Source organism: Nicotiana tabacum, chromosome 15 (assembly GCF_000715075.1).
Source record: "Nicotiana tabacum cultivar K326 chromosome 15, ASM71507v2, whole genome shotgun sequence".
Taxonomy (NCBI): domain Eukaryota; kingdom Viridiplantae; phylum Streptophyta; class Magnoliopsida; order Solanales; family Solanaceae; genus Nicotiana; species Nicotiana tabacum.
Window position 1 is genome coordinate 129419790 of NC_134094.1, and position 26496 is coordinate 129446285.

Here is a 26496-nt window from a genome sequence, read left to right on the forward strand (position 1 = left end):
GGTCGCATCTATAGGTGATGTCACGACCAGAGTTTATTGCTGAATTGTCTTTTTAGTTTCTATTTAACATTTTTATTTTGGTTATTCAGAAAGTAGCTGAGGAGATATCACACAGGGAACAATTTTGCCCAAGTATTTAACTACAGTAATTGGTAACATTTTAGCTGTCTTCAGACTTAACATACTGATAAGGAATATAATGCAAATTGAATAAATTATTACTTTAGGATTTGTGGTAGCCATATTGTTCTATACTTTAACTGTCTTTTCCCCTTTTATCTTTGGTTGTTCCCCTAGATTTGCTTGAAATTTCTTGCCCTTTTCACCCTTTTCTAGGAAACTACGAGTGCTATCTCCACTCTGGGATGAGATACAACCAGAGTCTGTGTGCGACAGATGACTTCTCCTCGGAGACTTCTACAGCAATTTGGCAACATACCAACCCAAGTTACTGAAAATGTTGTAGAAGTTTCTATGAATCACAATATCTTCTCTGCCTAGCCAGATATAATTCACATTTTTCATCTGCTGACACCATAAATAGTTCTTCAGGGTTAAATCTAGTTAAAAGGCATATGAATTTGAACCAATATTTTCATGTCCTACAAGTTCATGTTCAATCAGCAGTCTACTGAATGAAATGATTTAGTTTCATGGTTCAACCGGTAAACAACAACATTTATCACTTCGGCTGTCTGTTTCGATACATGAATAAACTGCAATAATTTTATCACAGAATACAATAGGATTTCAAGCTACTAACCTGTTAAATGATTCAATCTACTGCTCAATTGAAGATGGCGATGAAGGCTGATCAAACACTGCACTTGCAAGTTGTGCATATTTACTGTCTAACACATCATATGGATGTTAGAGTTATGTAAGTATTGAGTAATAGTATGATCTTTTTGCTTCAAGTTTTGGAATTGCATGTTAAAATTGAGAATCATTGTGTTAAAAGGGAAAGATAAACAACTTTTAGGATCGGTCAGTCCCAGCACATTGTATATGTTTCAAATACAAGGCCCAAGAGTTTTTTCAGTCAGTTACTCAAGATCCAGGAGTTCAAGAACTGTTAATCATTATTAGTGCTGATCCTTTTGCTTTCAATATTTGACAAGAATTCCAATGGTATGATACTCAACCTCTATTCAGTACTTCATTTAGTTTTCCTCTAAGAAACTAAGAGCCTAACATGAACACTCCTACCTCCTGCGTTCCACCTGCACTGTAGTACTGACACTAACTTCAAAGCAAAGGGTATTGCTTTAGTTATATGAGCACTCTTACGCAATTAACACTAGTAGAATACAACACATTCAGGAACAGTTTTTACAGGGGCATATCAAGACATTTAAATGACATGAAACACACGGGCACAGTGAATGAAGAGACTAAAGCATGATAAGCTCACAAAGATTTCACAACTCCAAATTTAGAGGTGGAAGAAATCTAGCAGGGAAGATAAGGAAATACTCGACCCAGTTAAGTTGCTCACAGGTTGCTACACTAGCATTTGGATTTAGCAAACAGATAATACATATTTAAACTAGCACCTAATAAAAATATATTATATTAATGTTCATATTAGGTACACACAGGATGAGCAATGTCTTTGGAAGGAAGTTGTCAACGCCAAACATGGAGTCCTGAATCATTTTTGCACTAAATTATCAAGAGCACCCAATGAATTTGGAATCTGGAAGAACATTTGTAAGCTACGGGAAGAATTCTTAGTGAATAAACACTTTGTAGTAGGGAATGGTCAACATATCAAGTTTTGGAAGGACAAGTGGTTTGCAGTCATGGTAGAAAGAGAATTCATATAGCAATTGGATGGTGTAATATCAAACCGATTAGGATCTCATTCTCACAAATTAATCTGTCACCATAATATTTAAATCATGATTGTCCTTCATTATCTACACTATACTGATAGTGATACCACAAAAATTCTACAGCAAAACAAAATTCAACTGTTGCATTTGTTGTGAATGAACGATGTTCCCGCAATCATAACCTGAATCTCAAACTGCCAATCAGACTAATAGTTAAAGAAACACATCAAGCATATCAAAATTCCTAAATGGTAGTACAACAAATATTCCCAACTCGTCTCAAGGAAATATAAAACTTCAAACATGGGTAAGGCTCTAATTTGGTCAAGTCTAATCATTGCGCAGGTTATTAGAAAAATTACAAGGTGAATGAAAAAGGAAAGTCTAGTTCAAGTTTGGTAAACAGAAAAGGAACAAAGAAATAGTTTACCCTTTAAACATAAAACAAAACTAAAAATTACTAACTGAACCTATTCCAACTACTAAAAGTACTCAGTCTATATCATTTTCATAACCTAGTTACCGGAGAAAAGGAGAAACAATTTCTATTGGACCCTGCTACTAATGATGATGCCTTATAAAGGTGATGGAGGAGTACATCCATATGTCCAAGAACGAAGTGGGTAGGTTGCCCTAGATTTAGGACAGTACAACAGTCACTTATGCGACTATTCAATTTTTAGCTATCATCGGGTGTACTCAAGTAAATTAACAATCGTGGGTATGTATTTTTGTATTGTAATTTAAGCTCTTATCTGAAGAACTTGTCTAATTAAGTCAATTAGCAGAGCTGAACAGAGGCAGAAGCGTAGAAAATTGTGCACACAATCACAATTAATCATCGTGTTATAGACTATGTCGAGAATAGAAGTGGTACTTTAAACCTCTTTCAAGAGGGAAAATGAGTCTCTTATGACTTTAGAAGGACGATGCAGGTATCATTTTATCATTAATAATAGAATGTTCAAAAAGACGAAGTCTGTAAGTCTCAAGTCATCTTAGTTTCATTTCATAACTTCTGTTTTTAGAATATTGATACTCTTACCTTAATAGAGCTAAGTTCAACAGCTACATTGATTGACAAATTTATCAGAAAGGCTTTTGTTTCACTGTTTTTTTTTCTAACATCAGATCCCAAATAGAGACAATGAAAAGCAGAGCTTCCTCATTCAAAGTGTGCACAGCAAAGTAAACACAAACGACATAAATTATATCATGAAATTATTAATGCCAAGAACACAAATAACTTAACAATTGACACAAAGAACACTTCACTCATACTAATGACAGATACAAAATAATACTATCTTTTATCAATCATGTACGTAATAATAGTTTATGCAAATTGATTGCGTTAAGTAAAATAGCATAACTTACCTTTTTAGGTTGACGGTGCTTGTAACTAAAATTCAGAGTTTCTGAAAATAAGGACAACAAATAACTTTATTTTGTCAATAATGTACATGTAATCACGGATAAAAGAATTGCAGTACCACGTCGGTATAGGAAGTTATAAAACTAGGTGTAATAATCTCTTAACCAACAAACATTAATTAATACAACTTAGTAGTTCATAAACATCGTATGCAGCAACATTATCACAAAGCACATGCAGTCACTTTTCATTTCGTGTTAATACGTTTAACATTCTACAAAATATAACTACATAGGAATATGACTTCATAGCTACACAGCAACGTCAACTATCATTGAACTGTCAGGAATTAGAACCAACAGTTAATCCATAAAAATTCACCTCCTTGAACTAGCTAACAAAATGCTATTTCAGTACCAAAGCAGAAGCACCCAAGATGGATCTAATCAAAAGCGCAATCCAACAACATATTGTTTTAGTGAACAAAGACTTTCCAACTAATTCCTTATCAAGATATTCTCTTAAAGGGCAACTCTAAAACAAATTCAGAGAATCAGCAACAACGTTTTACTTAATTTTAAATGAATGAATTCATAAAGAAATCAATTATCTAACCAAACAATTTATACCCCAAACTCGACTTATCCTTTAACGACTCAATTTGAAGCTCGATTCACAATTAATTAGATAAAATAGAAAGGAAGTGATACAAATAGACCTGTTAAGCCAAAACTTTCCTTAATAGCAATTGAAAAATCAGCAATTATACAGATTTTGACTCCAAAATTCAAGTAAGGAAAAAATGACTAATTGAACTCGGAACCGTGAATGTCGAACAGTCACATCCGAACCCGCGAAACACCAACCAAACTAAAGCAAGATCTGTGAATGAAGATCAACTATATATATATATATATATATATTAGTTTTATATCTATGTATATGAAAGAAACCTAACCCCAAAATTAGAGGAGTAATAGCCGAAAATCAGAGAAGAAAACTTAAATCTTTGTATATCTGTTTTTGTATTTTTTTTCTGAAATTCGAAACGCGAACATAAAATCTAAGAAGAAAACTCAAGAGTAGAGAAAAATTTTGCCCTTAAAACCCTAGCTTTTCACTCACATTTTCTGTTCAAAATTAAAAATTGAATTCGAACAGCCATGGTTTGGAACTGAGGTTTCATCTAAACTAAAATTAACATAAAAAGGGTACAATTTCGAACCTTAGCTTGATGAGAAGAAACTCGAAATTGAGAAGTTGTTTTAATGGAGGTGACCAAAATTAGTGTTCACAACAGGAGAAATACGACAGGACAAATAGCACGTTTACCAAAATAAGTTTAGGGTTTTTTCCTTCTTTTTTGGGGGTGGTTGGCGATCCAGGTGTGGGTTTGGGAAAAAGAGAGAAATATTAGCGCCATTTTTTTTATTAATTGATAGTTTAACGACGGGCTATGTTATATTTTAAGGGAGGAATATTATCCCCTCGTTAATATTGAGCTAATAATTAGTTTCAACGACCGGAGGAAAATTTGGTTGCTACAAGTACACTTATAACGACCGGATTTATGTCCCTTCGTTAAGAAGTGGTCGTTAAAAATTAAATTTCTTGTAGTGCCTCTTGCTTCTTGTTATAACTTCTGGTGTCTTTTTTGAGTTATGAAGACCCCTATTTATAGTTGTGGGAGGGAAGAGTTATGATAAAAATAAACTCTCTCCGACCAATCAAATTGAAGTGTGACAAGGCCGCATTTGATTTGCTAGAATATGTCACTTGCCTATGTGGCGCGGTTTCATTGGCCCTTTAATAATTTGACTTGACATGCCTTGTTATTTGACACATGCCACAATTCTATTGGCTCTTCCGTTTGATTTGGCACACCACGTCATTTGACACGTGGCATCAAACTGGGCCTCTAAGAAGATGATATCTTGGGCTTAATGAAGTGGGCTCATCATTTTAGCCCAATTAAATGGGTTAGCCCAATGGATTAAGACTTATTTATTTAATCCATATATGTTGGACTTATATAACTAATCCAATTATATTAGCTCAATAAGTTTATTTGAACTAATATATCTTGAATTTAAAATATAGTTCAAATTATTTTACAAATTTAATTCCAATAAATTTTATATGCCTACAAATACCCCTACTTTAAGACTTGTCAAGATCTTTTGACTTTTGAAGACTAGACTTGAAGTATTCATATTAGTACACTTGAATTGGCTTTGACTTAAATCATATGAAATGTTAAAGTATTCGAACTTTAAATTTCAAAATCACGTGCCTCAATCACATGAAATGTAAAAGCTATTAAATTTTAATTCCCAAAATTACTACTGCACACTATTACGTGACTTTCCATTTTGAAAGACTTCAAAATCAATAGCTTTACCATATGTATACTTAAACTTGTTTAACGGGCCGGGTTGACCGGTTTCGGATTGGCCCAAACCGGTAGTAACCCAGATCGGTTGTAGGGGGTCGGGTAGGGCTGGGTTAGGGGGTTAGGGAGGTTGGTCCGTATACAATTTTTTTATCGGTTAACTGGACCGGTTTAACGGCTATTTTTTGAATTTTCTTTATAAATGTATTTGACCTTTGGCAACGGTCAGCTTCCAATTTGACTGTTGTCCAACGAAAATTTTGCAAGAATGAACTTTTTGGGTAATTTTAAAAAAAAATATATATTTAGTAATTACTGATTTAGCCCTCTGAAAAACTATAAATAAACCCTCTATCTTCTTCATTTCTTCACTCATCTCTCATTTCTCAAATCTCAATTGTCATTCTCTCATTCTTCACCTAAATTGCAATCAACTATTTGGCTCTCATTTTTTTTGAAATTTAATTTATCGTATTATTTAAAGTTTGAAGTTTGAACTTTGAACAATTGATGTTTCTTCGTGGTAACATTGGAGCTGCGAAAATCATCAAGTGTTCAATTTATTGCGGAATTCGGTGCACTCCCTCTAACCCTTTCTCTTATTTACTATTTTATTTGCATATTTAATTTTTGTTAGTAGTTAAATTTTCACAATATGTTTAATGCTGCAAAAAGAGTTTTTAATTAAATTTTCACAATATGTCTAGATTTATATTTAATAATTAAACTTTGAATTTACTCTTTTTTCGTTAATTTAGTTATTGTTAAATGTAAACTTTAATTTGCAAGTTTGAAATAAAAAAAGAACTTGCAAATTATAAGTGCAATTTTTTTCCATCTTCATTGTATTGAAATATTCAAATATTAGAATTTTAAAGTATTTGCATCCTTTATTCAAAGACTCTTTTTACTTTATATTAATATATATCCCCTTTTCCTTATCCTCCTTTGTCCCCATATTCTTTCTTTCTTCTTCCCCTTTCTTCTTCGCCTTCTTCCTTTTTTTTCTTTTCACTTTTTCTTTAGTTGGGGGTCTATTGGAAACATCATCTCTATCTCGCCAGGTAGGGGTAAGGTCTGCGTACACACTACCCTTCCCAGACACCACTTGTGGGATTATACTGGGTATGTTGTTGTTGTTTATTAATATAAATTACGATAGTTATACAAAATACAAAAAAAAAATACATAAACCTGGCCCGGCCCGACCCCTTAGGCCTGGAACCGTTCCGGTTCAATTTTTGACCGGATGGACCCAAACCCGTTAAACCCGATTTGTTAAATCCGATATCCGGCCCGGATTAGTGACCGGCCTGTCACTATTTTTTTCGACCAGGACTGCCCGGTCCCCTATATGTATACTTCAAGGAATTGGTTGCTGACATAAGCAACAGTCCCAATATATGTTGTTGCATGCTCACGTGATTTAATGAAATCACACCAGCTTTTCCCATTATGAATAGAAGACTTTCGCCGCCTAGGACTTTTCCTTTCCACCCGAATTAAGATATCCAATTCTTCTTGGACTCTAACAATTAGCAATCCCACATCGTTATTAGTCATAATAAGAGCCGCATCACTGCACCTATAAATAGGTCACGCCTTTCATTCAGTTGGCATCAATTGTTGTGTTTGCAACATCTGCTCTACCTTTGACGATTCGGAAGCATTAACGCGAATGTAATTTTTTCTTTTATTGTGCTTTCTTCCTTCCTTTTCTTTTTGTACTTTGTTGTCTCTTTTTTAGAAGTAACTTCATCAACCTACGAAGTACTTTAAAAGTTCGAGATAAAAATCTTTAAAAGTTTGCGATGAAAACTTTTAAAATTTGTGGCGAAAACCGATAAAAGTTCGGGCAAAGATCCTTAAAAACTTGTGGTCATGATCTTTAAAAGCTCACAGTGAGTACCTTTAAAAGATCGTAGTGAAAACCTTTAAAAGTGGTGAAGTCCTTTAAAAGTTGTGGCGAAGACCTATAAAAGCTCACCTAAAGATCCTTAAAAGCTCGTGGCCAAGATCTTTAAAAGTTCACGGTGAAGATCTTTAAAATTTGTGGCGAAGATCCATAAAGTCCGTAGTATAAATCGTTAAGAGTAGGCAGTGGGGACTCTTTAAAGTTCGCCACGAGTACCTTCAAAAGTTCAAGACACGCACCTTTAAAAGTTCAAAACATACGCCTTTAAAAAGTTCGGACGAAAACCTTAAAAATCCAAATTCCTTTAAAAGTTCGAGACGAGCACCTTTAAAAGTTCGCAACAAAAACCTTTAAAAAATTCGAATATCTTTAAAAGTTCGCAACGAAAACCTTTAAAACAAGTCCGACACAGACATTCCTTTTTTTTTTTTTACGTCTAAGGCGAAATTTTTTACTTATCCATGCTCTCTTTCAAGATTGCGATTTTACTTTTCCCTTTTGACTTAGGTACTAACAAATATATTTTTATTTTATGCAGCTTGAACATGATTTACTCTAGAGACTTAGCATCCTCTTCCTTCACGTCCAAGTATCTTATAATCTTAGAGCACATGGATAGTAAAACGAAGACCAGATTGCTAGTTGATATACCACTGATCGGATTATATGCACTTCGTGGCTATCCTTACAAAATCTATTTCGTTTGGTAGATTGGACCTTTGAAAACACCAAACATAAATTCAAGACATGGACTCTTTGTTCCCATAATCAAAACGTTAAGAATGTGGCAAGTTCCCTCCCATGCTTAGGACGATGAATCCTCAAAGGAGAAGTACACTGGGGTGATTCCTTAACTTTTGGTGGCGAATTTCATTATATTCCCGGCTATTGGGAGTGGACCGAAGATACTGTCACGACCCAAAACCTAACCCGTCGTGATGGCGCCTATCGTGATACTAGGCAAGCTGACATCTCCAAAACACTTGCAATATTTAACATAAATAAATTAATATATTTAAAATAACCAGAGTCTTTCATAAAAACGGGGTAAAACTCAAAGCATAAGTGCGGAAAAATAGCCCGACATTGGGGTGTCACTGAGTCATGAGCATCTAGATATCCAATCTAATACAAACAGTGTCAAAGTATCAGTACAGAAAAGAAAGAAAACATAGAAGGAAAGACAAGGTCTGCGGACGCCGGCAACTACCTCGTAGTCTACGGTACTCAATCGCGCACGAACTCAACGATCTCCGTGATCAAACACACCTGGATCTGCACATGAAGTGCAGGGTGTAGCATGAGTACAACCAACTCAGCAAGTAATAGAAATAATTAAGGAACTGAGAAGGTAGTGATGAGCTATACAATACAGTTCATTTTCAATAATTCCAGCAAATAATAGACATGCTTTCAAATCCGACAGTTCAAATCAAATCAGTTTTATACAGTTAAAGTTTGGGTAGATCCGGATAATGAATCTTTCATAAATTTTACGACAATGACAGATAGCCAATAAGTGCATCAACAAATGAAAAAGCAAGTACAACCTCTCAAGGCAACAGTCACGCAACTCGTCACAACAGCTCAATCACTCTTCTCTCAGGCCTCAGTACTCACACTCAATAGGTACCTGCGCTCACTGGGGGTATGCAGACTCCGGAGGGGCTCCTTCAGCCCAAGCTCTATATCGCTGCGGCATGCAACCCGATCCCATATAAATAGCCATAAGGCTCGTTGCGGCGTGCAACCCGATTCATATATATATACAGCCATGAGGCTCGTTGCGGCGTGCAACCCGATCCATATATACAGCCCTAAGGCTCATTGCATCGTGCAACCCAATCCATATACAGTCCTAAGGCTTATTGCGGCATGCAACCTAATCCATATACATGCATATAGCTCACAGCTCGGCACTCAAGCCCTAACTCAGTCATCAACCTCTCTAGTCTCTTGGGCTCTAAGAAATCATAAAGATTAGCCCAAAAATAACATAGTGTATCAACAAGAATCAAGAAGAGACTGAGATATGATACGCAAGTAAAACCATGACTGAGTACAAGAAAGTAATTAGCAAATACTTCAATAAGTACGCGATCTTTGCGGGTCCTAACAGTACCATCACATAGCCTAAGCATGATTTCTAATATGATTTGTAGTCAAATTTCTTTAACACAAAGAGAACAGGTAATTAACAATAGGCTATTCGACTTTACAGTCTCACGGGACGGACCAAGTAACAATTTCCCACGGTGCACGCCCGTCACCTAGCATGTGTGTCACCTCCAAAATAGTTACATCATACCAATATCCGGGGTTTCATACCCTCAGGACCAGATTTAAAACTGTTACTTACCTCAACTTGCACAAAATCCTACTCCGCAATGCCTTTGCTCCTCGAATCAATCTCTAACCACCCAAATCTAGCCACAAGCAGTATGATATAATTAATATAGGCTAAAAGAATCAATTCCACAAAAAAAAATACGAAACTATAAGCTAAAATCCGAAATAGGCTCAAATTGGCCCCCAGGCCCACGTCTCGAAATCCGAAAAAGTCACAAAAGATGAACACCCATCCACTCACGAGTCCAACCATATAAGAATTACTCAAATCCAACCTCAAATCACCTTCCAAAACTCGAAATTTTAGCCTATGAAGTTTCTACCATTTTTCCCAAATTTACAACTCAAATCTCTAATTAGATGATGAAAATAGCCATAGATTCATGAAATATAGTCCAATCAGAGTTAGAATTACTTACCCCAACAATCTTCTTTTAGGAACCTCAAAAAATCGCCTCACACCGAGCTCTCAAAGTCCCAAAATCGAAATGGAAACCAAACCCTCGAAATCCCATTTTCTCCCCAGTTTTTCCGCATCTGCGAACACACTGTCGCACCTACAAAATTTCCCTCGCAGGTGCGGAATGACTTAAAGGGCTGGGTCCGCATCTGCGATGAAGGGGCTGCACCTGCGTGTGCGCGCCTGCGGATAATGGTCCGCTTCTGCGTTCACCCCTCCAGCTCACTCTCCGCATCCGCGGAACCTCAAGCGCATATGTGGGTTCGCAGATGCGGAAATCCCCTCGCACCTGCGGTTCCCCACTCACAGGTGCGATCCGTCAAGCATCCAAAACACACCCGAGGCCCCGTAACCTCAACCAAATATACCAACAAGCCCTAAAACACCATATGAACTTGTAAACTTTCAAATTCCACAAACGACGCCGAAACCTATCAAACCACGTCCGATTGACCTCAAATTTTGTACACAAGTCATATTTAACATTACGGACCTACTCCAACTTCCGAAATCGAAATTCGACCCCGATATCAAAAAGTCAACCTCCGGTCAAACTTCCCAAAAATTCAACTTTCGCCATTTCAAGCCTAAACTAGCTACAGACCTCAAATTCACAGTTCGGACACGCTCTTAAGCCCAAAATTACCCAACTGAGCTAACGGAACCGACGAAACTCCATTCTGGAGTCCTCTTCACACAATATTTCGACTACGATCAAAATCCTAAGACTTAAGCTTCTGTTTTAGGGACTAAGTGTCCCAAATCACTCCGAAACCAAAAACAAGACCTCTCGACAAGTCACATAAGCAGAAACAGATACGGGGAAAATAGTAAATAGGGGATCGGGGCTAATACACTCAAAACAATCGGCCGGGCTGTTACATCCTCCCCCTCTTAAAATAATCGTTCGTCCTCGAACGAGCATAGAGACATACCTGAAGTGGTGAAAAGATGAGGACAACGGCTGCGCATATCATGTTAGGTATTCCAAGTCACCTCCTCGGCCGGCTGACCCCTCCACTGAACCTTCACAGAAGCAATATTCTTCAACCTCAGCTTTCGAACCTGCCTATCTAAGATCGCCACCGGCTCCTCAACATAAGATAAATCCTTGTCCAACTGGACTGAGCTGAAATCCAATACGTGAGACGGATCGCCGTGATACTTTCGCAGCATAGAAACATGGAATACTGGATGAACTCCTACTAGACTGGGAGGCAAGGCAAGCTCATAAGCAACCTCCCCAACACGTCGCAATACCTCAAATGGACCGATAAACCTCGGGCTCAGCTTGCCCTTCTTTATAAACCTCATAACACCTTTCATGGGTGACACCCGGAGCAAGACCCGCTCTCCATCCATGAATGCAACATCCCGAACCTTCCAATCCGCATAACTCTTCTGTCTGGACTGGGCTATGTGTAGTCTATCCTGAATCACCCTACCCTTCTCCAGAGCATCCTGAACCACGTCTGTACCCAATAATCTAGCCTCGCCTGGCTCGAACCAACCCACTGGAGACCTACACTGCCTACCATACAGAGCCTCATACGGCGCCTTTTGGATGCTCGACTGGTAACTATTATTTTAAGCAAACTCTGCTAGAGGCAAGAACTGATCCCACGAACTCCATCACACACGCATGAAGCATATACTCTAATATCTGAATATTGCACCCGGACTGTCCGTCCGTCTGAGGGTGAAATTATGTGCTCAATTCCACTCGAGTACCCAACTCATGTTGTACGGCTCTCCAGAACTGTGATGTAAACTGCGTACCCCGATCAGAAATGATAGATACTAGGTACGCCATGAAGCCTGATGATCTCGCGGATATACACTCGAGCCAGCTGCTCGGAAGAATAGATAGTCATCACACGAATGAAATGAGCTAACTTGGTCAGCCGGTCCACAATCACCCAAACTGCATCAAACTTTCGCTGAGTCCGTGGAAGCCCAACAACGAAATCCATAGTGATCCGCTCCCATTTCTACTCCGAAATCTCTAACTTCTGAAGCAACCCACCTGATCGCTGATGCTCATACATCACCTACTGGCAATTTAGGCACCGAGCTACATACTCCACTATGTCCTTCTTCATCCTCCTCTACCAGTAATGCTGCCTCAAGTCCTGATATATCTTCGCGGCACCCGGATGAATAGAATACCGCAAACTATGAGCCTCCTGGAGAATCAGCTCACGCAACCCATCTACATTGGGCACACATAGATTGCCCTGCATCCTCAATGCACTATCATCCACAATAGTGATATTCTTAGCATCGTCATGCTGGACCGTGTCCTTAAGAATAAGCAAATGGGGGTCATCATACTGACGCTCCCTTATACGATCATAAAGAGAAGACCGAGAGACCACACAAGCCAATACTCGACTCGACTCAGAAATATCCAATCTAACAAACTGGCTGGCTGATGCTTGAACATCCAATGCCAATCGCCTCTCTACTGTTGGAAGATATGCTAAGCTCCCCAAACTCTCCGCCCGGCGACTCAAGGCATCGACGACTACATTGGCCTTCCCGGGATTGTACAAAATGGTGATATCATAGTCCTTAAGAAGCTCCAACCACCTCCGCTGACGCAAGTTAAGATCTTTCTATTTGTACAGATGCTGAAAACTCCGATGATCAGTGTAAATCTCACAATGGACCCCGTGCAAATAGTGCCGCCAAATCTTCAAGGCGTGAACAATAGCAACTAACTCAAGGTCGTGGACAAGATAGTTATTCTCATGGGGCTTCAACTGGTGCGAAGCATAAGCAATCACTCTACTCTCCAGCATCAAAACACACCCAATACCGATCCGCGAGGCATCACAATACACTGTGTAAGAACCAGAAGCTGATGGTAGAACTAGAACTGGAGCCGTGGTCAAAGCATTCTTGAGCTTCTGAAAGCTCTCCTCGCACTGCTCCGACCACCTGAAAGGAGCACCCTTTTGGGTTAATTTAGTCAAAAAGCGGTGCAATGGATGAGAAGATCTCCACAAAAGGACGGTAATAACCAGCCAAATTGAGAAAACTCTGAATCTCCATGGCTGAGGACAGTCTGGGCCAACTCTGAACCACCTCTATCTTCTTCGGGTCTACCTGAATACCCTGACTGGACACCACGTGCCCCAAGAACGCCATTGAATTGAGCCAAAACTCACACTTGGAGATCTTTGCATAAAGCTTCTCATCCCTCAACCGTTGTAACACATTCCTCAGATGCTAGGCATGCTCCTCCTGGCTACGAGAGTACACCAGGATGTCATCAATGAATATAATAACGAACGAGTCAATATAAGGCTGAAACATACTGTTCATCAGATGCATGAACGTTGATGGGGCGTTGGTCAGCCCAAAAGACATCACAAGGAACTCATAATGGCCATATCGGGTCCTGAAAGCTGTCTTAAGAATATCTGAGTCCCGAATCTTCATCTGGTGATACCCTGACATCAAATCAATTTTGGAGAACACCATCTCTCCCTGAAGCTGGTCAAACAAATCATCAATACGCGGCAAAGGATACTTGTTCTTGATTGTGATCTTGTTCAACTGTCTGTAATCAATTCACATTCTCATAGTACCATCCTTCTTCTTCACAAATAGAACTGGTGCACCCCAAGGTGACACGCTAGGCCGAATAAACCCCTTATCAAGGAGTTCCTGAAGCTTCTCCTTCAACTCCTTCAAATCAGTTGATGCCATACGGTACGGTGGAATAGAAATGGGCTGAGTGCCCGGCACCAAATCATTACCGAAATCAATATCCCTGTCGGGCGGCATGCCCCGCAGGTCTGCAAGAAACACATCCGGGAAATCTCGCACCACCGGAACAGAATCAATAGCAGGGACCTCTGCACTAACATCCCTCACAAAGGCCAGATAAGATAGACAACCCTTCTCAACCATCCGCTGAGCTTTCAAGTATGAAATCACTCTACTGGGAACATAGTCTATAGAGCCTCTCCACCCAACCTTCGGCAACCCGGGCATCGCCAATGTCACGGTCTTAGCGTGATAATCTAGAATGGCATGACATGGAGACAACCAATCCATACCCAAAATCACGTCAAAATCGACCATAATAAGCAACAAGAGATCTACTCTAGTCTTCATACTCCCAATAGTCACCACACATGACCGATATACACGGTCCACAATGATAGTATCACCCACTGGAGTAGATACACGAACAAATATAACTAGAGACTCACGGGGCATAACTAGATAATGAGCGAAATACGAGGACACATATGAATAAGTGGAACCAGGGTCAAATAATACAAAGGCATCTCTATAGCAAACTGAGACAATACTTGTAATCACAGCATCAGAAGTAATGGCATCTGGTCTGGCAGGAAGAGCATAGATACGGTCCTGGCCGCCCCCTGATTGGCCTCCCCCTCTCGGGCGACCCCTAATTGACTGGGCTTCACCCCGAGCTGGCTGAGGGGGTGGTGAAGAAACTGGTGTTTATGTCATAGATTGGCTCCTCTACTGAGCCGGACCTCCCGTAAGGCGGGGACAATGTCTCATGATGTGGCTAAACTCTCCACACTCATAGCTACTTCCCGGTGCTGGTGCTGGGGGCTGAAGGGAGCCCCAAGTACCGGGATAACTGGTAGAAGGACCTGGCATAGACGAGCCCTGACCCGATGGAGCACGGGATGAACTCTGAGCTGGGAGGGCACTGAGAGATGAACGACTGTGCTGATAATTGTATGAACCATAGCCATATGATGCACCACGGCGAACTGGGCTAGTCGTCTGAGCATGTCTGAAAGGACGACCCCTACCGTGGTGGAACTGCCCCCAGAAGGAACACCGCTAAATCCACCCTGTCCACGAGGCCTCTTGGCCTCTCTCTCAACCGGCTCCTGGTTGCGAACCATCTCAATCTAATAAGCAATGTCGACAACCTCATCAAAAGTAGCACCAGACACTCTCTCCCTAGTCATAAGCAATCGCAGCTGAAAAGTGAGGCCATCTATGAACCTCCTGATCCTCTCTCTATCTGTGGGAACCAACCAGATAGTATGTCAGGCCAACTCAGAAAATCTCATCTCATACTGCATCACGGACATATCACCCTGACGAAGCTGCTCGAACTGCCTGCGCAACTCCTCTCTGCGAGACTGAGGCACGAACTTCTCCAGGAAAAGAACGGAGAATTGCTGCCATGTAAAGGGTGATGCGCCGGCCGGCCTACGCCTCTCATAAGCCTCCCACCAACTGAAGGCAGCCCGAGAGAACTGAAAGGTAGTGAACGAGACCCCAGTGGTCTCCAGAATACCTGTCGTACAGAGTATCCTCTGACACCTGTCTAAGAAATCATGTGCATCCTCTCCCTCTGCACCACTGAAAGATGGAAGCTGGAGCCTCCCAAACCTCTCCAATCTACGCTGCTCACCCTCGGGCATAGCAGGAACCATATAATCCTAAGCAGCGGCAACCGGCTGGGCTAGTGGTGCCCCGTTGTCTGGAATACATGTACCACCTGCTTTGGTGTGCGGGCGGCGGGAGTCTAAACGCCTTCCCCGGCCTGAGAAGTGGCTGCTGCGGCCGAAATAGAGACCGCCTGAGCAAGACTAGTACGCGCGGTCAAAATCTGAGCTAAGGCCTCCTGAAGGCGTGGAGTCACAATAGGCATAGGTGGTGCCTGATCTGGTCCCATAGGCTCATCCACAACTGGTGCCTGCTCCTGAACTAGGGCAACTGGTGGATCTGCAGGTACTGCCCCAGCTGTTGTGCAGGCTGCACCTTTGCCCCTACCGTGGTCTCTACCACGACCTCGGCCTCTCGCGGCCTGGCTGGAGGTATTGGTGGTTGTCCGTCCTGCCCCGTAGTATGATTCCTCACCATCTGTGAGAGAATGAAACAATAGATGTTTAGTCACCAGAATCAACAGATTCGCACGACAAGAATTCAAGAATGTGAATTCTTTCCTAAGGGTTCGGCAATCTCTCGAAGATAAGTACAGACGTCTCCATACAGATCCGCAAGACGCTACCAAACCTGCTTATGACTTGTGAAATCTATGTAACCTATGCTCTGATACCAACTTATCACGACTCAAAACCTAACCCGACGTAATGGCGCCTATCGTGATACTAGGCAAGCCGACATCTCCAAAACACTTTCAACATTTAACATAAATGAATTAATATATTTAAAATAACCGAAGTCTTTCATAAAAACGGGATAAAACCTAAAGCATAAGTGCGAAAACATAGCCCGACATCGGGGTGTCACTGAGTCATGAGCATCTAGATATCCAATCTAATACAAACAATGTCTAAGTAGCAGTAGAGAAAAGAAAGAAAATATAGAAGGAGAGACAAGGTCTAAGGACGCCGACAGCTACCTCGTAGTCTCTGATACTCGATCGCGCACGAACTTAATGGCCTCCATGATCAAATACACCTGGATCTGCACATGAAGTGCAGGGTATAGCATGAGTACAACCAACTCATCAAATAACATAAATAAATAAGGAACTAAGAAGGTAGTGACGAGCTATACAATACAGTTCATTTTCAATAATTTCAGCAAAGAATAGACTTGCTTTCAAATCCGACAGTTCAAATCAAATCAGTTTTATACAGTTAAAGTGCGAGTAGATCCGGATATAGAATCTTTCAGAAATTTCACGACAATGACAGATAGCCACTAAGTGCATCAACAAATGAAAAAACATGTACAGCCTCTCAGGACAATAGTCACTCAACTCTTCACAACAGCTCTATCACTCGGCTCTCAGCCCTCAGTACTCACACTCAATAGGTATCTGCGCTCACTGGGGGTGTGCAGACTCCGGAGGGACTCCTTCAGCCCAAGCGCTATATCACTGCGGCGTGCAACCCGATCCCATATAAATAGCCATAAGGCCCGTTGCGGCGTGCAACCCGATTCATATATATATATACAGCCCTGAGGCTCGTTGCGGTGTGCAACCCGATCCATATATACAGTCCTAAGGCTCGTTGCGGCATGTAACCCGATCCATATACAACCCTAAGGCTCGTTGCGGCGTGCAAACCGATCCATATACATACATATAGCTTACAGCTCGGCACTCAGGCCCTAACTCAGCCACCAACCTCTCTAGGGTCTCGAGCTCTCAGAAATCATAAAGATCAGCCCAAACAAAAATAACATAGTGTATCAACAAGAATCAAGAAGAGACTGAGATATGATACGTAAGTAAAACCATGACCGAGTACAAGACAATAATTAGCAAATACTTCAACAAGTCTGCGACCTCTGCGGGTCCCAACAGTACCATCACATAGCTTAAGCATGATTTCTAACATGATTTGCAGTCGAATTTCTATAACACAGAGAAAACAAGTAATGAACAATAGACTATTCGACTTTAAAGTCTCACGGGACGGACCAAGTCACAATCCCTCACGGTGAACGCCTATACGCCCGTCACCTAGCATGTGCGTCACCTCCAAAATAGTCACATTATACCAAAAATTAGGGGTTTCATACCCTTAGGACCAGATTGTAAACTATTACTTACCTCAACCAGCACAAACACCTATTCCGCAATGCCTTTTCCCCTCGAATCAATCTCCAAACGCTCTGAATCTAGCCACAAGCAGTACGATATAATTAATATAAGCTAAAAGAATCAATTCCACAAGAAAAATATGAAACTATAAGCCAAAATCCGAAATAGGCTCAAACCGACCCCCGGGCCCACGTTTCGAAATCCGACAAAAGTCACAAAATATGAACACCCATCCACTCACGAGTCCAACCATACAAGAATTACTCGAATCCAACCTCAAATCACCTTCCAAAACTCAAAATTTTAGCCTATGAAGTTTCTACCAGTTTTTCCCAAATTTACAACTCAAATCCCTAATTAGATGATGAAAATAGCAATAGATTCCTGAAATATAGTCCAATCCGAGTTAGAATCACTTACCCCAATAATCTTTTGAAGAAACCTCAAAAGATCGCCTCACACCGAGCTCTCAAAATCCCAAAATCGAAATGGAAACCAAACCATCGAAATCCCATTTTCTACGTAGTTCTTCCGCATCTGCGGACACACTGTCGCACCTGTGATGTCGTACCTGCGACGTCGCACCTGCGAAATTTCCCTCATAGGTGCAAAAATGACTTAAAGGGCTGGGTCCGCATCTGCGATGAAGGGGCCTCACCTGCGTGTGCGCGCCTGCGGACAATGGTCCGCTTCTGCGTTCACCCTCCAGCTCACTCTCCGCATCTACGGAACCTCAAGCACATTTGCGGGTTCGAAGATGCGGAAATCCCCTCGCACCTGCGAACCCTGACTATCTCCTCAACCCCCGCTTCTGCGCTTGGCCTAACGCACGTGCGTGTCCGCACCTGCGGTTCCCCACTCACAGGTGCGAAACACCAGAAACTCAGTAATTGCACAAGTCCAAATTCCGATCCGTTAAGAATCTGAAATACACCCGAGGCTCCCGGGACCTCATCAAATATACCAACAAGTCCTAAAACACCATACGAACTTAGTCGAGCCCTCAAAATACGTCAAACAACAACAAAAACATGAATTACACTCGGTTTCAAGCCTAATGAACTTCTAAACTTTTAAATTTCACAAACGACGCCGATACCTACCAAACCACGTCTGATTGACCTCAAATTTTGCACACAAGTCATATTCAACATTACAGACCTACTCCAACTTTTGAAATTGGAATCCGACCCCGATATCAAAAAGTCAACCTCCCCGGTTAAACATCCCAAAAATTCGTCTTTTGCCATTTCAAGCCTAAATTAGCTACAGACCTCAAATTCACAGTCCATACACGCTCCTAACCCCAAAATCACCCAACGGAGCTAACGGAACTGACGGAACTCCATTCCAGAGTCGTCTTCACATAATATTCTGACTACGGTAAAAATTCTAAGACTTAAACTTCCGTTTTAGGGACTAAGTGTCCCAAATCACTCCGAAACCAAAAACAAGACCTCCCGATAAGTCATATAAGTAGAAATATATACGGGGAAAACAGTAAATAGGGGATCGGGGCTAATACACTCAAAACGACCGGCCGGGTCGTTACAGATATCCTTAGTATGAACCATCGAACATTGAGGGCCACCAATATTTATGATATTGTCTATGCCTCATTGTTTATTTATGATCATTCTACAAGTATCATGCAAGCCTTTTGTGAGGCTTGGTTTCTTCTTATAAACACTTTGCTTAACTCAGTTGGAGAGTTATCCATATACCTTTGGGACTACTGCACTATTGGGGGTCTGCCTTTAATGGGGTCTCCTTATGAGGAAGTTATTCCAAATACTCGAGAATTTACAGGTGCTTACGACAAGGATAAAATGTTCCTTCCACAAGCCTGTCGGCAATTATTTGATGCATATCACCAGCTTCGAGAGGGACACTAAAAATCATGACGTCCATGTGAGAAGATGGATAGAGTTTTGGTGCAAAAAGGTTTTAAAGTATGAACAACCTCCAGCGAGAAAAGAAAAAGTCATCTCGTCCCAAATCAACACACAACCCTACTGGAGCCATAGATAAAATGGTCAATTGGTCGGAAGTTGAAGATGCACTATTAAGACGAAGTATACTTGGTTGCTTTTTTATTAAGAAAAAGGCGACTTCATTCGAACTGAGACTTTCAAGATTGTAGGCTTTCTAGCGCGTGGGCAAAGAATTAACCTCGTCGTTCCAGTCTTAGCTAGCATCTACAGGGAATTAAACACAATTTCAAATGGCTCACCACTCGATCCTTCTAGAGTTTACTTCCCAATTCATTATGTGTATGGTTGGTTGTCCTGTTACTTCAAGACTCATTTTTCTCTAACAAATAGGCCAGCTACTGCTCTGATGGCCATATATTCAGGTGAGGGAACAGCGAGATACTTTGGGAATGAAGACGCAAGAAAGCATATTCATGGAGGAGAAAGTGACGCATGGACTTCCACAATGCCAAGTAATTCTCAACCGTATTATTATCGTGATGATGGCAATGAGGAAGAGTCCAAGTCAAATTATTTTATGAGTATTCGCTCGAATTACCTTCCTTTGAGAAATGGATCGACCTTCATCGTGGAGCCTGATAGCCCTCATCGCTTCAGTCGTCAATTCGGTTTTTATCAAGACATCCTCAGTCGTCAATTGGAACTTTTACGAATTTGTGTTTTGTCTAAAAGTAGGTCAAAGGCCACATTTCCCCCTATTATGCCCAAGATGAAGAAGTATGTCTCGTCTGATTATAAGTCTTGGTGGGAAAGAGTGCATGGAGACTTCCTTGAAAACCACTTGCAATCTTTGGTGAATACCATTGGGCAAGTTACTGCTACGTCTTTAGAGATCACGCCTCAAGAGCATGACAAGGAGGACAAGCCTCCTACTTTAAAATCCAAAGCGGTTGTACCATGCGACGTCAAGGGACCTCCATATAAAGAAGTTCAAAAAAAGAAGGGAAATGTTCAGGCTCATCAAGCCAATGGGGATTCCTTTCCATTAGGCACCGTTGTTCCTACCTCCAAAAAATGTCTGTCCCAAAACGAGAGTGATAGTAGTCAATGAGATCAAAATTTCAAGCGGGTGAAGCCATATTCAAATAAACAAGGAGATGCTAATTTGGGTGTAGTCGAGATTACTGACAGCATCGGCAATGCTTCAAGGACTTTGACAGCTATCAAAGAGGTAATGATTAAAACTTTCATATTATCTTATAATATCCAAGTAATTTAACTTACCGTATATCCTTATCTATGCAGCCAAATGGTGTTCAGATTTAAATGGCGTCACACAAAGCAAGCCACAAGGTAGTAGTGAATCCGTGGCGGAGCCATACTTGAGGAAATCACTTCCAATACCTAAGTCATACCTAGAGGCGACTTCCATTCCTAGTCTTGGAGAAATATCGGGGCCTAATTTTCACCAATGATCAACACTAACGATGTCTATCTTTGATGGAAGAAAGGTTGTCTTGACTCTTCTCAAGGATTTCATTTTGAATGCATGGGTTAAAATTCATGACAAACTCAAGGACCTTACCGCAGACAATGCTTCTTCTCTTCAATTCGAGATCCAAGTGATTCTCGAGGAGATGGACGGAAAGGGTGTGGATAATTTCCCTCTAAAAGACCTATTGGCGTCTTTCTTTGAGCTTGCCACTTCATATGACCAGACACGATTGTTATACCCCATTTTAACCGAGTCAAATTAGAGTATAACATATTGATAATTCTGAGGTTTAATTAATTTTAACAGAGTCGCCACCTAATTATTTTAAGATGAATTACGACACCATCTTTTATCTAATTAATGCCAAAGTTAACTCTATTTATATGGTCTATTTAACCTTAAGATTATGGGTAAGGGTTCTAGCTAATCCTACGGGGAAGGTTATTAAAGCACCCTATATGATCTGTCAATTACGGTTAACCGGCAAAACTTAAGTTAATTAAGGCTAAATGTTGAGTGTAGATGCGTGTGTTTAAAATACAAACTATAGAAGACAAGTAGTTTAAGATAAATACCCATTAGCTAAATCAAAATGGGAACCTAACTGATTAAAGTGATTGAGGCTGTATAAGATTTATAACGTGATCTTCAAGAGTGAAAATAAAGAAAGTGAAGCTACGTTCTTGAAAATAGTCGAATACACTTAGCAGAAAATCTAACTTTTGAACTTTAAAGAGCTGGACTTTAAAAAAAAAAAAAATGACCCGAGATCCCAAAATACTTTCTTCATTGTAAAGAACCAATTAATACTTAGAGAAAACTTTCCAGATTGTGACTTAGTAATGCCCCCAAAATGTTAAAGTGTCATAAAGATTCATTATCCTAAGAATATTGATACGTGAGAAATCATTAAGTTATTGGTCCTAGAACTAGATATCATAAAGCGAAGACTCTAAATGGTTAATTACAGTTCAATCATTATGTAACAATTATACGTTCAAGAGTAAACACATATAACTGAAATATAAGTTAGTCAGAATAGCAGGTAAGTAAGATAAGTGAAGCGATCTGAAGCCATGTCCAAGCCCCACGGAAGATTTTATCTTCGGCATTTTTTGATGTCTAAACACGGTAAAAGCTGGAAAAGGGACTCGGGGATGTGCAGTCTCCTTGCAGTGTTATGGCGTCGTTGAGTCTCAAAGTGAGACTCTTCGGCTCCGGTGTTCATGCGAGTATGAAAGCATATGGTTAATCAGGTTCTCAAACGACATTTCTGTCAACTCATTCTATAAAAAAAAAAATAGGCATTTTGAATACTGTACACATGATGTTTAAACATTTCTAGGGCTATCCTTTCATTACAACAATGTTTTAACAGAAAGTTTAAATAGTACTCAAGTGGGTAAAGCACAAAAGATCATCACGATTAACAGGTAACATTTGACTGATTTAGTCATGAAATTTTAACTAGACATATCCGAATAAAACAGACTGTAAACATGAATTTTCTCATATCACGCCAGTATCGAAATATCACTAACGCATTCTTTAATACAACTAATAAAGCAGAGAACCTAATACATGATTTTTCAAAGGAACACAATGTCTTTAAGCGAAAGACTAAAATAAGATAGATCAGATTTTACCTCTTGTTGGGCAGTGAAACTGGGACTTTGAGGGCTCAGACCTACCACTCTTTAGTTGTCGAGAATGTAAAAATGGAGACTAAAAGGTTTTCCACAGATTGTAAAGCTTGAGATTTTAAAGAAAAGCAGAGTATGATATGAACTGAGTTTTGTTTTTGGAATTCCCAGATGGATACGGATGAGACTTATAGAGGTATATTTATAGGTGAAACAACTAGGGTTTTGATTTGAAATTCAAATCCAAAATCAGAGGAGTCACGGGTTGGGATTTTGGTCTTCAAAAGAGCCGTTTGAAAATTAAGTCTCTGCCATAGAAAATCAAAATCTAAAAGTACTTTGGCCCCTTGTGTTGACCAATTCTTGAATAGATAAAAGTAAGAGAGATAAGAAGCTTACTCCAAATTGGGAAGGCAAGCTTCTGCCATGGCTGGAGAGAGAATGGGTTTTTGTTCAAGAGAGGAAAGAGGTGGGGGCAGCTGCTTGTGAGGAAATTAGTTTTAGAAAATAATATTTGGGGCTGCTGGAAATGAGTTGGGAGATCGATTGGGCTGGATCTTTGCATTTTGGGCTGTTAGGAATGATTTGTTTGGGCCGAAAATTACGGTCTGCTCCCTTTTCCTTCTTCTAATTAATTTTTTTAGGCTCCCATATTTTAATAAGTTGTACTCAATAAAAATACTTTGAGCATATATAATACTACATATTAAATAAGTGACTAACTCAATAAATAATTATATTATTAATGATAATATTAATAATAATGTTACTAGCACTACTAATAAATAGTATTAATAGTAGCAGTAGTACTAAAATAATAATAACAATGATAGTAGTAGTAGTAGTAAATGGAAAATAGTATTGAAAAATACTATTTTTTTGATGTATTAATTACTTAGAAGCTTAAGAAAATTAATTAGAAGAATGGAGGGATAAAATTGGATGTCAACAACGATCAACTCTTTCTGACAAGGTTGTGGATGTTGAAAAATCAGAGTCATTTTTAAACGCCAAGGAACATCTTGATCTTGTCTTGATTGAGAAAGGGGAGAAGGTCAAGAAATTGTCTGCCACCAATCAGTCTCTCAAAGAGGCCAAGGAGAAGGTGAAACAGTTAAGAGTTCTTCGAGGTGTTGCCAAGAAAAAGGTTGAAGAGATTGAATCTAGAGTCTCATCTGCTGAAGAGCAGTACCATAGATGTTCTCATGTTTCCTTGGCAACTGCTGATTACTTGGCAGACGTGGAGATGAAGAAACAACACATATAGGCAACCCTTAAAAACTTGGTCAATTACAATTTGTGTTTAGATTAGTCTATATAGAGTATTTTATTCGCCTCTTTTTTTTTGTATTTGATTAACTAGCGACTATTCTTAGAAATGAAAACTCTATCCGTTTTACTTTATATCATGCGTTTTCATTAATGTCCCTTTTTTCCTTTGCGGTTCAATATAAATAGTTCTTTGCTTATCATGATGTATTGATGTCCCCATAATAGAACTTGGCTTTCTTTTAAACGTCATTGGCGTTCATGTCTCGAAATTCTCTGTATTTGGAGATACATCCTTATTTTTCTTTGAGGATAATATTGTTCATCATCTTTGTACCTTTATGGTAGGAGATATATATCTCAATGTGAGAACGTCAAAAATATGAGCCATTTGATTTTTTAGAAATTAAACTTTAAAATATAAGATATATCCAAAATTCGGAATCAAACACCTTCAGAATCTCCGCAGGTAATATTTTGAAACCAACTTTAGATTTCGCCGTGTTGAAAATTTCAGATTTGCGCAGTCTCACTAAAAAATTCATATTTTTGTGTAGGTACGTCGAAATTATGAACCGTTTGATTTTATGAAAACAAGATTTCAAAGTCTAAGATATATCCAAAATTTGAAATCAAATATTTTGATAATCGTCCCAGATATTATTTTGAATCTAACTTTAGATTCCAACACGTTGATAGTTTTAGATTTACGCAGCTTCACCAAAAACTTTATATCTTGGGGTGAAAACGTCGAAATCATGAACCACTTGATTTTTTGAAAAACAAACTTCAAGATCTAAGACATATCCAAAATTAGGAATCAAACATTTTGAGAATCGTCCCAGATATTATTTTGAATCTAACTTTAGATTCTAACACGTTGATAGTTTCAGATTTATGCCTTCACCAAAATATATGTATCTTAGTGTAGGAACATCGAAATCATAGACCGTTAGATTTGTCGAAAACAAAACTGTAAAATATATAAAATAGCAAAATTTATAGATTTAATACCTTAGGGATAGTTTCAGATAATATTTCAAAGTCAACATAAAATTCCGACACACTGATAATTTCAAACTTGCGCGACTTGAGCAAAACTTTTATATATTGATGTAGGAATGTCGAAATCACGAACCGTTTGATTTTATGAAAATAATACTTCAAAATATAAAACATTTCCAAAATTTAGGATTTAATACTTTAAGGATAGTTTCAGATAGTATTTTGAAATCAACATCAGATTTTAATATACCGACAGTTTCGAATTGACACAACTTCGCCAAAACTTTTATGTTTTGGTATGGAAGCCTCGAGATCATAGGAAGTTTTTCTTGCTATCAATAGAAATTCAAGAAATCCATTCTCACAAATATCTTGGGTTCAAGTCTCACTGAATTTGAAACGTTATGCCCGAAAATCTTTCTTCTTATATTTGTGTTCCCTTTTGATGCCTCTCTTCTCTTCCCCCTTTTTTTAGGGCAGTGAGCGGATATGAAGACCAACAAACTTGAAGGTTATGCGAACATGGAGACATAGAGGATCCCCAGACTTTGATGTAAATATTGTCTTCATTTTAGTGAAGACACCACTTTATCATAGCAGCTTGCCCCCTTAAATCAAATGGGATCCAAAGTTTAACAGAAGAATGGTATCTCGACTCGATTTTCAAGTGGTGGTTGAATGGATTACATTCCATCGTACTTCATTCGAAAAATAATTGGGGCACCCTTATCTTTTGAACTCATGCGACTGAACTCAGAATAAAACTCTAAGCTGCCTACGTATCTCGGTGAAGAGGATCAAGTCATACCGTAGTTCGGAATGGGTGATTTTTTATTTTTTATTTTTATTTTTTATGTCCTAACTTTTGCCTAGGCCGCCTCTTTCGAGGTTTTCAACCTAGCAGACTCTTTTTTTTATGTCCTAACTTTTGCCTAGGCTACCTCTTTCGAGGTTTTCAACCTAGCAGACCCTTTTTTTGGTGGGTCGTACACAGTTTAGACTCATGCGGGCCAGGAGTGTAGGAATGTGCAGTTTAGGCCCATGCATCAAGGAGCGTTGCAACTTCAAGTATAATACTTCTTCAAAAACTTGCCATTGATAGGACCGATACTCTTGCCATCTGCATCAACCAGCTTGTAAGTCCCACTTGAGTAAGCTTCTTGTACGACATATGTCCTATCCCATTTTGAAGTGAACTTCCCTACAGGTTTATGGGAAGTAATTATGGGTCTTCGTACGGCAATGACTTGAGCTCCTACTTGAAAGGATCTTAGGCGAACTCTTTTATTT

At 39.6% G+C, this 26496-nt stretch overlaps 1 long non-coding RNA gene across 6 annotated transcripts; it reads right to left on the reverse strand.

Moving 5' to 3' along the window:
- Positions 1-8509: 8509 nt before the first annotated feature.
- On the reverse strand, positions 8510-23415 carry LOC107797273 (uncharacterized). Of its 6 annotated transcripts, XR_012699459.1 has the most exons (5): positions 22936-23415; positions 17870-17937; positions 16706-16770; positions 9880-9946; positions 8510-8795 (listed from the first exon to the last, which is right to left on the reverse strand). It is a non-coding gene; the product is annotated as an uncharacterized LOC107797273 (long non-coding RNA). The 6 variants fall into 6 exon arrangements; XR_001650654.2 differs by lacking the exon at positions 17870-17937; XR_012699458.1 differs by lacking the exon at positions 9880-9946.
- Positions 23416-26496: the final 3081 nt, after the last annotated feature.